The following is a 12,627-nucleotide window of genomic DNA, read 5'->3' as shown; positions in this document are numbered from 1 at the left end:
TGGTCTGTCCAGTCAGCCAGAAACTAACAGCACCTGCTCTGTGGAATATCACCAAATCCTAAATGAGATTCTTGAATTGGCAGTGGGCAGAGGGGAAGGTAAAGGACATCACAAATCTATTTGGAGATGGACGTTGTTTGTTATGTTGGATGCATAATAGAATTATGGATAAACCCACAATAGATGTTCTGGCACTTCTGTTCCTCTGCCAAATGCTTTTCCTCTTAACTATTAGTTTCTCAGAGTGAGTGTAACTGCCTTAAAATTTTACTTACATGAACATTTTTGTGAAGCAAAATGCCAAAGCTGTGGCATCCTGCAAGCTGGAATTGATTTTTTTGATGGTACCTTTCTGAGCAGAGAACCCAAGAATTCCACCTGCTGCATGTGCTAGTATGTCACTGCACATACAGTTTCATAGCTGTGGCACAAGGAAGAATTTGCTGATAAAAACTTTTCCCTACAACAAATTTAGCCATGTCTGTCTCTGTGGTGAAAGTATACTGAGGAGAAAAAAGTGCCTTCCGTGTGCCCAGGAACAAAATGATGCAGTTAACTGGCTGGGCTGAGAACAAATCACTAGTTCTCATATATACAGCAGGTGCTTGTTCTAGGAGTGCAAAGCTCCACAGGGAGGCTTGGGAATAAAGCTAATCAGTAAAAGAATCATAGAATATCTCAAATTGGAGGGGACCCATAAATATCAGACTGAGATAAATAAGTGCATGTGTTTTGCATACTAAAGGTAGTTCCTTTAGCATACCAATGTTTTAACTGACAGGAATGAAATCAATTACACCAATTCATAGGTGTGTTGGTGGAAGGACACTGAAGATCTTGTCTCATATATGAGACAAGGGCTATGAGCCCTTGTAGGGCTGTGATGAATAGTAGACCAGGTCAGCTGTGTTTTGTTTTCCAAGTCAGAAGAAACTTAAAGGATTGAGATTATGCAGCCTCTTTGAGTAATCTGTTCCTCTCAAGTTTTTAAAATCCAACCTGAGACTCCAAGATGTGCTGTGTGACCACTTGCTCACATTACTTATTACTGGCAAGAGAAAGTTGAACACCGTGCCCTTGGTATTGTCCCCCTGGAATATTTTCTCTTGCTGCCTGCTGGCTACCAGTTGGACGTTCAGTTGTTGGCTTCCTCCAGTCTACATACCTCAGCTTCTAAGAGAGACTGCTGTGGGAGGAGGTGTCTGAAGTCCAGATGTGCTGCATCACCTCCCTCACTGCATTAAGATGCATAGTTATCAAGTGGTCTTCTGATTTGCCTGTGGCAAGTCCATGTTGGTTATTCTTTTGTCCTGCAACTATTCAGGATTAAATTGCAAGGGGAAGTGTACCTTCATCCCTCTGGGGATTGCAGTGGAAGCAAACTAGCCCCTGTTCCCTGAGTTCCCCTATCTTCATAGATGAGCCTTTTTCCAGGGATCGGAGCCCCTCCCTTGATAAACATGTATCTTTCATGGATAATTAACTATCTTGTACATGGGCCAACCACTTCTACAGCTCTGGGTGGGTCTCATCACAGCCCTATGGACTCGAATACATCCCGTTTTTAGGTAGACCCAACATTGGTTACTCCTGATGCTTGGACCTCTCCGGAGCACACTGGCACATGCAGACATGTGGGAGCAGGCCTGTTTGTGAAAACCAAAGTCAAAAAGTGTTGAGTACTTCAACTTTTTCTATCACCTGGTGCCACGCTTTTTCCCCCCACTTAAGAACAGGCCCCCCCTTTTCCTTGAAACATTCAAGAGAAAAAGGTGCATTGTGCACAGCTATAAATACTTGCAGAACTGCCATGTTTCTCTGTTAAAATAGAGACAGTAGAAGAAACTTTGTTTTGTTGCCTTGTTGCTTGGGACTTGCAGGAAACACATCAGGTTTGAGGAATAAGCCTCACTTTCAAACTCATTCTGAACCTCCCATCTTTATTTCTGAAATACTCAATCCTGGAGATGTTGTAACAATTACATCCTGATGAGAGGAGATTCACAGATGGCTGCAGCTTCATTAAGTTCTACACACTAGCTCTTTATGAGCCAGGCTAAGAGAAACACACACAATATGCAAGGCTGGGTTAGCTGGCAGCTGAGTAAACTGCTTGTGGAACCAGGAGCATCTACAGTAGGGCTGTTTACTGTTGCCCCAGCTTGCACTGTTTGCAGTCAGCACTTACCTGTCTCCGAGTCAGATTGGTCAGTTCTGATTTCCCTTAGAGAAAGATAAAAGTTTGAAGTAAAATTTACTGTGACACCAAAAGGGGTTTCTTCTTTGATACCCAGAAATGCTTGTCATTCCCAATTGCCTGGTCTGTATGATTGCCAGCAAGTCTCCCACATGAACAGGTGAGTCACCCATATTTAGCAACCCCTGAAAACATGGCTTATCAACATTATTCAGGCTGGGTTGTCAGAGGATCTGAGTACCTGAAAGTTGCTTAACATGTCAGTCAAGTGTTTTCCTGCTGATTTGCTTTATTCTGTAAAGCTTGCAGGCATTTAAAATAGAAAGAGGGAATCTCCTCAGGGCAGCCAGATGTGAATATTTTTGCCAAATAAATATTAATAGATGTCTATGCCATGATTCACATGCTCTGAAGACAGCCCAGAAATGACACAGATTTCTGGGTTGGCGTATCTAACCTTTGTTTCCTGGACCCTCTTACCTATATGTGGTGTGTAACCGGTGCATGGCCTGTACAGAACACATGGGCTTGCTGCATGTGTTTCCTCTGTGTTGCCTCTGAAGGTCCATCATATACCTGCTGACCTGCAGAGGGGAAGCACTGGCTGGCTGCTGCTCTACTCATAGGGACACAGTATCACTCTTAGTGAGAGACTCTAGAGGTGCCATTGCAATCAGGTACAACTCCACAAGGCAGGGGTGGTGGTTTCAGGATGGGGAAACTGTGGGGAAGTAGCTGCAGCCAAGTAAGTTGAAACATAAGGTGTTTAAACAGTCTTTCTACAGATTTCTTAACAGCACCTATTTGGAGGTGGAAAATAGTCCCTTCTGCTGAGTGTTTTTGGTGATCTTCATGGATTATCCACTTCCAAGCAGTTAAAAACCAAATCTTTAGTGCACGCAGCAGACTAAACCGTGCCTCAGTTTACAACTGCATCATATTAAAATATTAAATAGAAACATTAAGGTAAGGAAGGGGTTAAGAACACACCTGAGCAGATCATACATGTACATACTTGGTACTTTTTAGACTTCAAAAATTAAAATAGAATCATAGAATCACAAAATATCCTGACTTGGAAGGGACCCACTAGGATCATCAAAGTCCAACTCCTGGCCCTGCACAGGACAACCCTCAGTATCACACCATGTGCCTATAAATAATGGGTAAGTAGTAGTTATATCTTTGCAACTAGTACTTATCACATTCTAGGACACGATTTAGTCATCAGGACTGCCCTGTGCAAAGGAGAATGATATTTATTAGTATTAAAATCATACTTTATTAGTATTAAAAGTCCTACAGGGTTACAGAACGTTTTTTAGTTCCGTGGTGAATTTCCCAGATTGCTGGCTGTGATGCCGGTGGTGTTGGCGCTCGGTACAGGTTCTCCCCAGGGCAGGGTGACATGCAGGAGGGAGGAAGGGAAGGAGAGAAAGAGGGAGGGAGAGAAGAAGGGAGGAAGAGAGTGAAGCAGTAGAGCAGCCGCGGGGACCGGCCGGGACGGTCCTCCGGCACCAGGTGGCAGAACAGCACTGCTGACGGCATCTCCCGCTCCATTCCTGCTGACTGCCCTGTCCAGACTGACACTTTGAAATTACTTTTTTCGGGAATGATTTAGCTGTTCCCGTGTGGGATGGCAACCTGCAGCTCACCCAGGAAGAAGGGCAGCTTACAGCCCCGGCCAGACTGCGCTCACATCTCCATGCTGTTCCACATGCCACCCAGCTCTGCTCTCCCGCTGCAGTTCCCTGACCCAGTGCTGCCTGTGAGCGAGGTCCCACAGCGCAGAGCAGCGTGCTTCTCCGGGAACAGGGCTGTTTGGCAAGGAAATTATAGCCAGTACGTCGTCTCAGATCAGCACATCACCATGATGACAAAGACTGTTCTTTCTATTGCATGTTATATAGAAAAGGGCCACTAAGGGGGCTAGAACTTAAGAAAGCAAAAAGAATCACAGAATCATAGAACAGTTTGAGTTGGAAGGGACATTAAAGATCACCTAATGCCAAGCCCTATGCTATGGACAGGGACACTTTCCACTAGATTGGGTTGAAATGAAGAGATGAAAAGGTAGGCAGTGTCAGAAATACACATTCATAAATCTTTATTAAATTTACATACCTATGTTTAAGGGAAAATTTGTAACAGTATTTCCTTAGAAGAGCAGAGAAAGTGATGCCTGATCTAATTTGAATCGAAGACAAGCTGATAATTCCTCAGTCTGCAAGACAGGAGGACCTGGTGGAAGAAGATGAGTACATTGGAGCTTTGGCATCTGTCAAAGTGGGCACTGTAGGAGTTGAACAGTGCTAACAGAGTCAATGAGGTGCTTGATCAATTAAGAACCACTCACAGCTGAAAACAGTAGAGGTTTGTATAGTGGTTTTGACACTGAAATAAAATATGCACAAATAAGCCTTTGTTTATGATGCAACCAGATTTACCAACAAAACAAGTTAAGTCAACTCCTCCGTATTGTGGTCAGCACAACCTGATTTATTAATGTCTAAATTAACAGTCAATGACAGCAGTGTATAAGAAGGGAGCAAAATCAATTGTACAAAGAGCTGGAACTGGAGGGTTGCTGACCCTATGACCATGAATGCACAGAAAACGTCACAGCTGGACTGTGCAAGAGTCAGTGACCAGCTGAGCCAACAAAGGATTGATACGAAGGGGAAGGTCTTTCAAGGTGAGATTACACTCCTTGGTAGAGGACTGCTGCTGGGTTTTGCAGCAGCCTACCGAAGCTGGTCATGCTGCAGAGCCAGTCCTGCACGGGCAGTGTGGGCAGGTTCTCAAGGGCTATGAGGGATATGCCATCAGCAGACTGTTTGAGGGGCATAGGGATAACCCAGAAGACAATACCTCCATGACTTAGGTCTCCCAGCAGTATAGCTATCTCTGGGCTTCTTGGTGATACAGATATGCCTGAAAAAATCTGAAACACAACAATCCTACATAGGAAATGACTGAGAAAATTGGTGCTTGCCCAGTGCATATACTGCTTAAACATTATTGTTCTCTTTCTCATAGGTGGTCAGAGCCACCAAAAAAGAGGAAGGACTTCCATGAACAGTAGTCTCCCTTGATAGTATTGACAGTTCATCCTCTCTCATGAGCATTTCTGACAGAGCAGTGGAGAGAGGCTGACCATCATCAGTGATTCCAGCCACCATCTCAGCGTCCTCCCAGAACAGTTCACCCTCCTCCAAGAATACATCAACCTAGAGATATGTCAGGCTGGTGGTCATCTGTCTCAGCCTCCAGGTCTGCTCTAAAATTCCAGTTTCTTTTCAAGGATCCTTCTTGTAAAAGTTTATGGCATTGGGAAATCAGCTGTTTTATCATCTCTGAAGGTGTTCAGGAGGCTTCCTCTGTACCTGGTTACAGAATACCAAAAAGGAAATAAGGCCAAGGCCCACACTGGGTACAAAGAAACTCAGCTGAGTTGTCAAGGTCAGGTCCAAGAGAGCACAGCTAAGCACTGTACTGGACAATAGAGTTAGTTGACTTTTGTGTCTCATGGGAACAAGGGTTAGTGTCACAGGACCTGGATGGACAGCAGGAAGAAGGTTACCAACTGGCCCTTCCTGGCCCATGGCACCCTGGTCCATGGAGAATACACTGGTGGGATGGGGGGACTATCCACACCAGAACTGGAGGCACTAAGAGAGCTGGAGATGGGCACATGGGCTATGAGCCCCACAGGGAGAGTACCAGAGTCTGCAGGGAGAGAACAGAGGGAACAGAAGCAGACAGTTTTCCCATGCATACAGAGAAGACTATGTAGAGTTGACTGGATTTGTTTACAAATATTTTTCATTCCACCTTTTCCAGAAGATGAAATTTCTTTATTCAAAAGTCCATAGTTTAAAGTTGTGTTATAATCTAGAGTCAAAGCTCTTTCCATGTGCCAGCTGTGTGCATTTTAAGGAAGAAGCACAGGTAGTTGCATTTTTGAGCCAGGTTCCTGTCACAGCAACTGGGATTGGGGTGCAGGCTTTGTATGATCTGACTTTTGTGTATCTTACCGGGCACTTCTGTTTTCCTAGAAAAACAGTCATTGGAAGCTTGGTGGGCACCTATATCATCAACTGCTATCAACTCCCACTATTTCAGTTGTTAAGAAGTTAAACAGCCATTTCTTCTCAACAGTTGTCCACCTGCAGGCATCATGGCACACCTATATGGACAAGTGACTGAAAGAGCATTTTTAACAGCAAGTAGCAGAAAACATCTGGCTCAGCCAGGCAGACAGTTCTGTCCTCTCTGAGAAGTTATTTGATTTCATTTTACAAGATTTCCAATGCTTACTGTTATAAAAATCTGCTACTTTTTGCCAGGCTCTAGCAAGATTGTGGCTTTTGAATAGTGTATATTTGAAAAGAACATCCCCAACAGCTGACCAAAAGAAAACCAAGCCTCAACTTCTAAGGCATTTCTGCTAGACCCATGTTTTATCCCTTATTTGGATCAGGTGTATAGCTGGGTGTTCATGTGGCTGCTCTCCCATTCCGCATGATTCACTAAGAGGAGGAAGATCTCACCAGTGAGCACTCAATAGCTCCAATGTGACCGTAATGGTTCCCAAATGGCCTTAGCCTGTCACCACAAGGTCCTGCTAGACGTTTGGTAATGCCGTCCTGAGATAGAAGCTACTTAATTTGAATTCTTTATGTCATTGTATCCTTTCCTGTTCCCCTGGAGTAGCTGCCGAATGACCTGACCAATGAACTTTCTTCCATGAGGTAACAGATGGACAGCACAGATCACCCCATTTAGGCTTTGAAGCTGTCAGGCTTGTGAAAGGAAAGCTTGAGTACACCATATGCTCTCACTGCTGGTTTTTCCCAGATTCACAGAGAGTTTAGTAGAACACAGTGTCCACCCAGCACTGTGGGCCAGATACCACATTTATGGGCTAATCCTCTTCCTTGTACCTGGTGATATGCACCAGGTGAATGCAAGAGTGGCTTTCAGTGGTTATTCACAGAAAGGTGAGTTGCTTTCCCAGGTATCACTACTCTCAAGCCTCTATATTGGTATTAAATTATTATAAATATTAGCCTCTGGGACACCTTCGTTAATATATATTAAGTGGTGGTGCTACAATATTGGATTATAGTAAAAAGTGTGTCCATCACTTACCAAAATTGATTCAATTTATGTCAAATATTTTTAGCTTTCTGGATATTTTTAAGGAAAAGAAAAGCAAGTTTGGATAATGGGAACCTGCATGTCAAAGATAACATCTTCTAGGAGTGGTTTTCTAAATGGTTCCAGATCTCCATAAAAGTAATAGATACTGTTTTTGAATATTAATATGTCTGTCTGTTTTGGTGTTGGGTTGTGAATTTCGCTTTAAATCATTAAACTTTACATTATCAGATTATGATGGCAGCATAAAAAATGCTTTGAGGAGGGATTAATATATTAATCATAATTGTCCCAGTTCAACTCACGGTGGTTAGATTTCTCTGTAAAACCTACAATCTTAGAGACAGGCTGTTAAAGAGATCAACTAAGTTATATTTTGGCTACTTTTCTAGGTGAAAGTCAATAGCTTAAACTTCTTCAACTGTAAAATCATTCTTCTTTACTATGACTCAGGCAAGCCCTGTAATAACAACAATGCACTTACTGGTATGTAGATTGGAACAGAATTTCTTTAAAACTGGAATGCTATACTTGAAAATCTTCTTCCTGTGTTTTTATATGAGTTTGTCCATTATTGGCGAATGCATGACACATCAAATACTTAGGTGATGTGTTTTCATGACCAGCAGTATGTTAGTGCAGTGCAGTATGTATTATTGAAAGCATATAAAACCGGTTTGCACTATTTATTTATCCATTTAACTCCTTGGTTTGCTCTATTATTTGTCTTGTTTATTATCAATACTTGCCCTTTCAAAGGAGAAAGAGAGCTCAAATGACCACCAACAACCACATAGTGAGTATTTTGGGAGCACTGCCCTTTAGAGATGTGCAGTGTGCCCACGTCCCACCGCACAAAGTGATTTTCAAGTGGTTTTGGTAGAAGTGGAGGTAGAAGAGGAGCCTGCAGTCACTCAACACCAGTGTGTGTCCCTGCTGAGTCACACATGCCTGCCTCACGAGCATGGTAGGATTGGTACTCTGCCAGTATGATACTTTGCCAAAATTGTGTTCTGTGCAGTATAAGTGACCATTCATCAAGTGCAACTGATGACATCCTGATGATTAACTCAGGTTTATTTGATTATGGAAGAGACTTTTTCCTTTGCCTGCTGTGAGCGGAACAATTTCCTGTTTGCTATACAACATGATCACAGTTTCCATGTCTCTTTCGCAATCCATACCATCATGGTACACCTAAGATAATGCCTATATTGTAATCATTGCTGAATGCCAATAGATTTTACTGGGGTATTTTACTTGATGTCATGTTCCTGTTACCTTATTTAACACAGTTCTGTCTTAGTACTTTTTTCCCCATAAATTGTGTAATTTCTTTTCTGAGGCAAGAAAAGGCTTCCCCTGTCATTTATTACCTGAGAAGATGGAATGTGTCATGCCAAAAAAATTGCTAAAGGAAACAATTCAAGTCACTCTTCTGTGGGTTGTAGTTCACTTCCCAGTGCCCCCTGGTGAGACACCTTCCTACGCCGCATATCTCACCGAAGTTAAGGTCAGAGGGAACAATTAAATCATCAGATTTGGCCTGATACATATCAAAGGCATTTAAGTTTCACCCAAGAATGTCTTGTTTGTTACATATTAAGTTTTCAGGTGATAAAAATACACCATTGTCTAGTGCTTAGGAGCAGCTGAGGTCACTTGGTTTATTGAGCCTGGAGGAGACAGGGGAGACCTCATCACTGTTTACAGCCTCCTCACGAGGGGAAGTGGAAGGACAGGCACTGATCTCTTCCCTCTGATGATCAGTGACAGAATCTGAGGGAATGGCATAAATCTGTGTCAGGAGATGTTTAGGCTGGATATTAGGAAAAGATTTTTCACCCAGAGGGTGGCTGGGCACTGGAACAGGCTCCTCAGGGCAGTGGTCACAGCACCAATCCTGCAAGAATTTAGGAAGCATTCGGACAACGCTCTCGGGAGCATGTTGTGATTATTGGGGTGGTCCTGTGCAGGGACAGGAGTTGGATTCAGTGATCCTTGTGGGTCTCTTCAAACTCAGAATATTCTGTGATTCTATGGTTTAACAAGGTGGACCCCTCTCCCTACCCCAGCTGAAATATTTCTTGTTCTCACCAGGACCGAGAAGCCTGGAGGTCAAAGACCCTATGGCTGCATACAGACTGTAAAATCAAGCAGGGCCAGCTACATACTGCAAGATAAACAGGGTGAAAGTGGAACAGTTTGCTCGTGTCCACATCACACAGTGCTTGAATTTGTACCTCTCTTGAACATTACAGTTTCTGAGCTTCTAGGGCACAATATTGAGTTCAACGAGTCTGAAATAATGCAAGTACTGTGTTGCAACCCATCAGGGCACAGTTTGATAACACAACATGACCTGGGTGTGTTGCATACCTTCAAAAATTGCCTGAGGGTACAAAGTCTGCTGGGATGACATTGGAGGACTGTGTAGGGTGGAGAAGCCAAACCTGACACAGTTTTGTCCGTAATGTCTGTTGTGAATGGTCCTTGTAATGTGCTGTCTTCCAGACTGGGCTATTATCATCTCATAGTGGACTAACTGGGACATATCAAAAACATGCCACATACTGGCAGTCCCTACCGTGCTATTTGACAACAGACCTAAAGATTACTGCATTTCCTATTATTTAGCAGAATTCCCATATCTTGTAACTGTGTCAAGCAGCCCATCTGATTTAGGGAGAAGGCAATTCCAGCTCAAACTAAGTATCAGTACAGAAATGGGACCTAGATTCCCACACCCAATAAGATCTAGCATGTCTTTTCACCCAGAACTCACAAACCCATGAAGTTTGGGTCTTCCTTCCTGGAAGACATATATGCAAGATTTTTTTGACTGAAGATGGATTTTCTTTGAACAGTAATTTTTTGAATAATGAAAATTGGATGGTGATGGAATAAGTCTGTCTTTTCGTCTTGAAACCATCAACAGTGAATGAAGAACTAACCTACTTACAGATCACAGGAGATTCCTTCATTCTGTAACAAACTGCTAGATGAGGAACTGGCTAGATGTAGAATCCCCCACGATGTCAGAAAAGGCTGATTTCAATCTAGTTGTGCTTACATAAATACTGAAGGAACAGAGCCGTCAATCAAGCAAAAACAGGCAATATTTTACTTGGTTTGATTTCCTCATGCTCTTTTACTGTGGCTTCGCCATGGCCATTAAAACTTCTTGAATTTTAAAAATAATAATTATGTTTTCATATGTATAATATTTTTACAGAATCACAGAGTTGTTGATGTTGGAAGGAACCTCTGGAGATCATCTGGTCTAAACCCCATGCTCAAACATGGCCGCCTACAACCAGGACTGTGTCTAGATCATGTCTAAACATCATAACAGTAGCACATATATTTCCTCCTGACATTCATGCATGACTTTTAATTATAATTTTATCACTGGATCTCTGAGAAGCAAATTTATGCTTTTCATCATCCCCAGCCAAACTCTTTGAGTGTGAATAGGACTAATAACTTCACAAAAGCACTGATCTTGGGACTCTGTGTATTCCAAGATTACATGTTAGAGAGCCCAAAGAAATTATTTACCCACTTGTGGAGTATGTTTGCTTTTTAAAGTTGTATTCATAAAAATATTTTTAATTTCTTTGTCTGGGAAAACAATTTTGGAAACATAGACTAAGACTATTATGGTCTAGATTGATCTTTCTGAATCTGCCAGTTCCTTGAAAAAGCTGTTCACTGACTGTGAACTACCTTTTGGGATTCTTAGCATTACAGGCTACCATATTATTTAGTCTTTCTTTTCTGATAATTTGTAAAGACCTACTTTAGCAATATATCCTAAATTCACCAATTCTTATTCAGTTCCAGCTTGACTTATGATAGCACTCAACACAAAACATTGTGACCAAATCAAAAATGTGAACTGGCAACAAGTCAATATAATTTAATCTTTGGGTAAGTAACCAGGGTAGCACCTGCAAATATGTTATTCATTAAAAATGGAGGGATTCTTCCCTCTAAAAGTCTTACTACTGCATACCACAGCCTTCCTGGCCTTCTTCTATACTCAAGGACTCTGATGCAGATTGCAATCCAGTTTACCATGTCTGAAATGTTTCTCACAATTGTCCTTGAATAGTAAACATCAGAAAGGAGTCAAATATAAGAATCCCTTCCCAACAGAATCAGAGCATGATGTCTCCTCTGCAGCCTGGTGACCAAGCAGGACAGGACAGTTCACTGGTCCCTGATGCCCCAGGCACTGCACAAGGGATCACCGTGTCTTCTTTACAAGTCCAGGTATTTTGTAGTTTAACACAGTCTTAAATAGCTGTTTGGAGTCCTGCTGTCACTGCTATGAACACAGCTCATGCAGCCCTTAATAAAAATAATTATCTAGATATAACAAGAAATAACACCAAGAAATGATTCTCTAGAGCAAACCAAACTCCCTGTCCAAGTGTGGAGATTGTTTTTCAGCTGCCTCAAAAACATAACAGCAGAACACAGCTTTGAGGTCTTCAGTGTGAACAAGCAACAACAGAAATCTGATATTAAGGAAAGCTATTGTATGCTTACGCAACCATGGCACAACAAGGTTAAGACAAGTATTGAGGTGAAATATGTAGTGGCAATGCCAAGACAGGTTATAGGTTAAAAAGGGTCATTAATTTTGCAACAGAGGTACTCTTCGCATGTAGGTCAGGAGAGTACATGTTAACCTTAACTCATCCCACTTCAGACCTTCAACTGCAAGGGACTCATAACAGTAATGAACTGTTAAATTAAAAATGTTAGAGTAAGAGGTAAAGTTTTAAAAACTTGGACTTTTTAATCAGAATTAGGAATCTTGTACATTTTTTAGTAAATCAATAAGTTAGAACATTTTTCCTTGTTGCCTTGTCCAGCTTGAGACTGTCCCTAGTAAGGGGACAATTACATGACAAGATACAAAGGTTTGGTACAGGCCACTTCACTGCCTGTGCAATTAAATCACACCCACTACAGAGTTTTTGGTTCAACAATTAAGCTGATACTGCTGAGGCCTTATTCTAGGTATGACTAAAGGACACCTACTCCATTTTCTGTTTTTCTTTTTTTAAGAAAAATCAGCATAAATCAGTGCAAATGCTAAGCCTTTTGGGACAGGAGTGTAAATACCAAGGATTTTGAAGTTCTGTTCTTAATCCTAAACAGGGAACCTCACTGGCGATTTTGGAGATTACACACAGCCGCAGCCAGCATTTTTCTATGTATTTATACTGTGTTATTATGCCCAAAATTTGTTA

Source organism: Corapipo altera, unplaced genomic scaffold (assembly GCF_003945725.1).
Source record: "Corapipo altera isolate COAL_440 unplaced genomic scaffold, ASM394572v1 22, whole genome shotgun sequence".
In the NCBI taxonomy this organism is placed as follows: Eukaryota; Metazoa; Chordata; class Aves; order Passeriformes; family Pipridae; genus Corapipo; species Corapipo altera.
The sequence above is the reverse complement of the archived record's forward strand: the minus strand, read 5'-3'. Positions refer to the sequence as shown.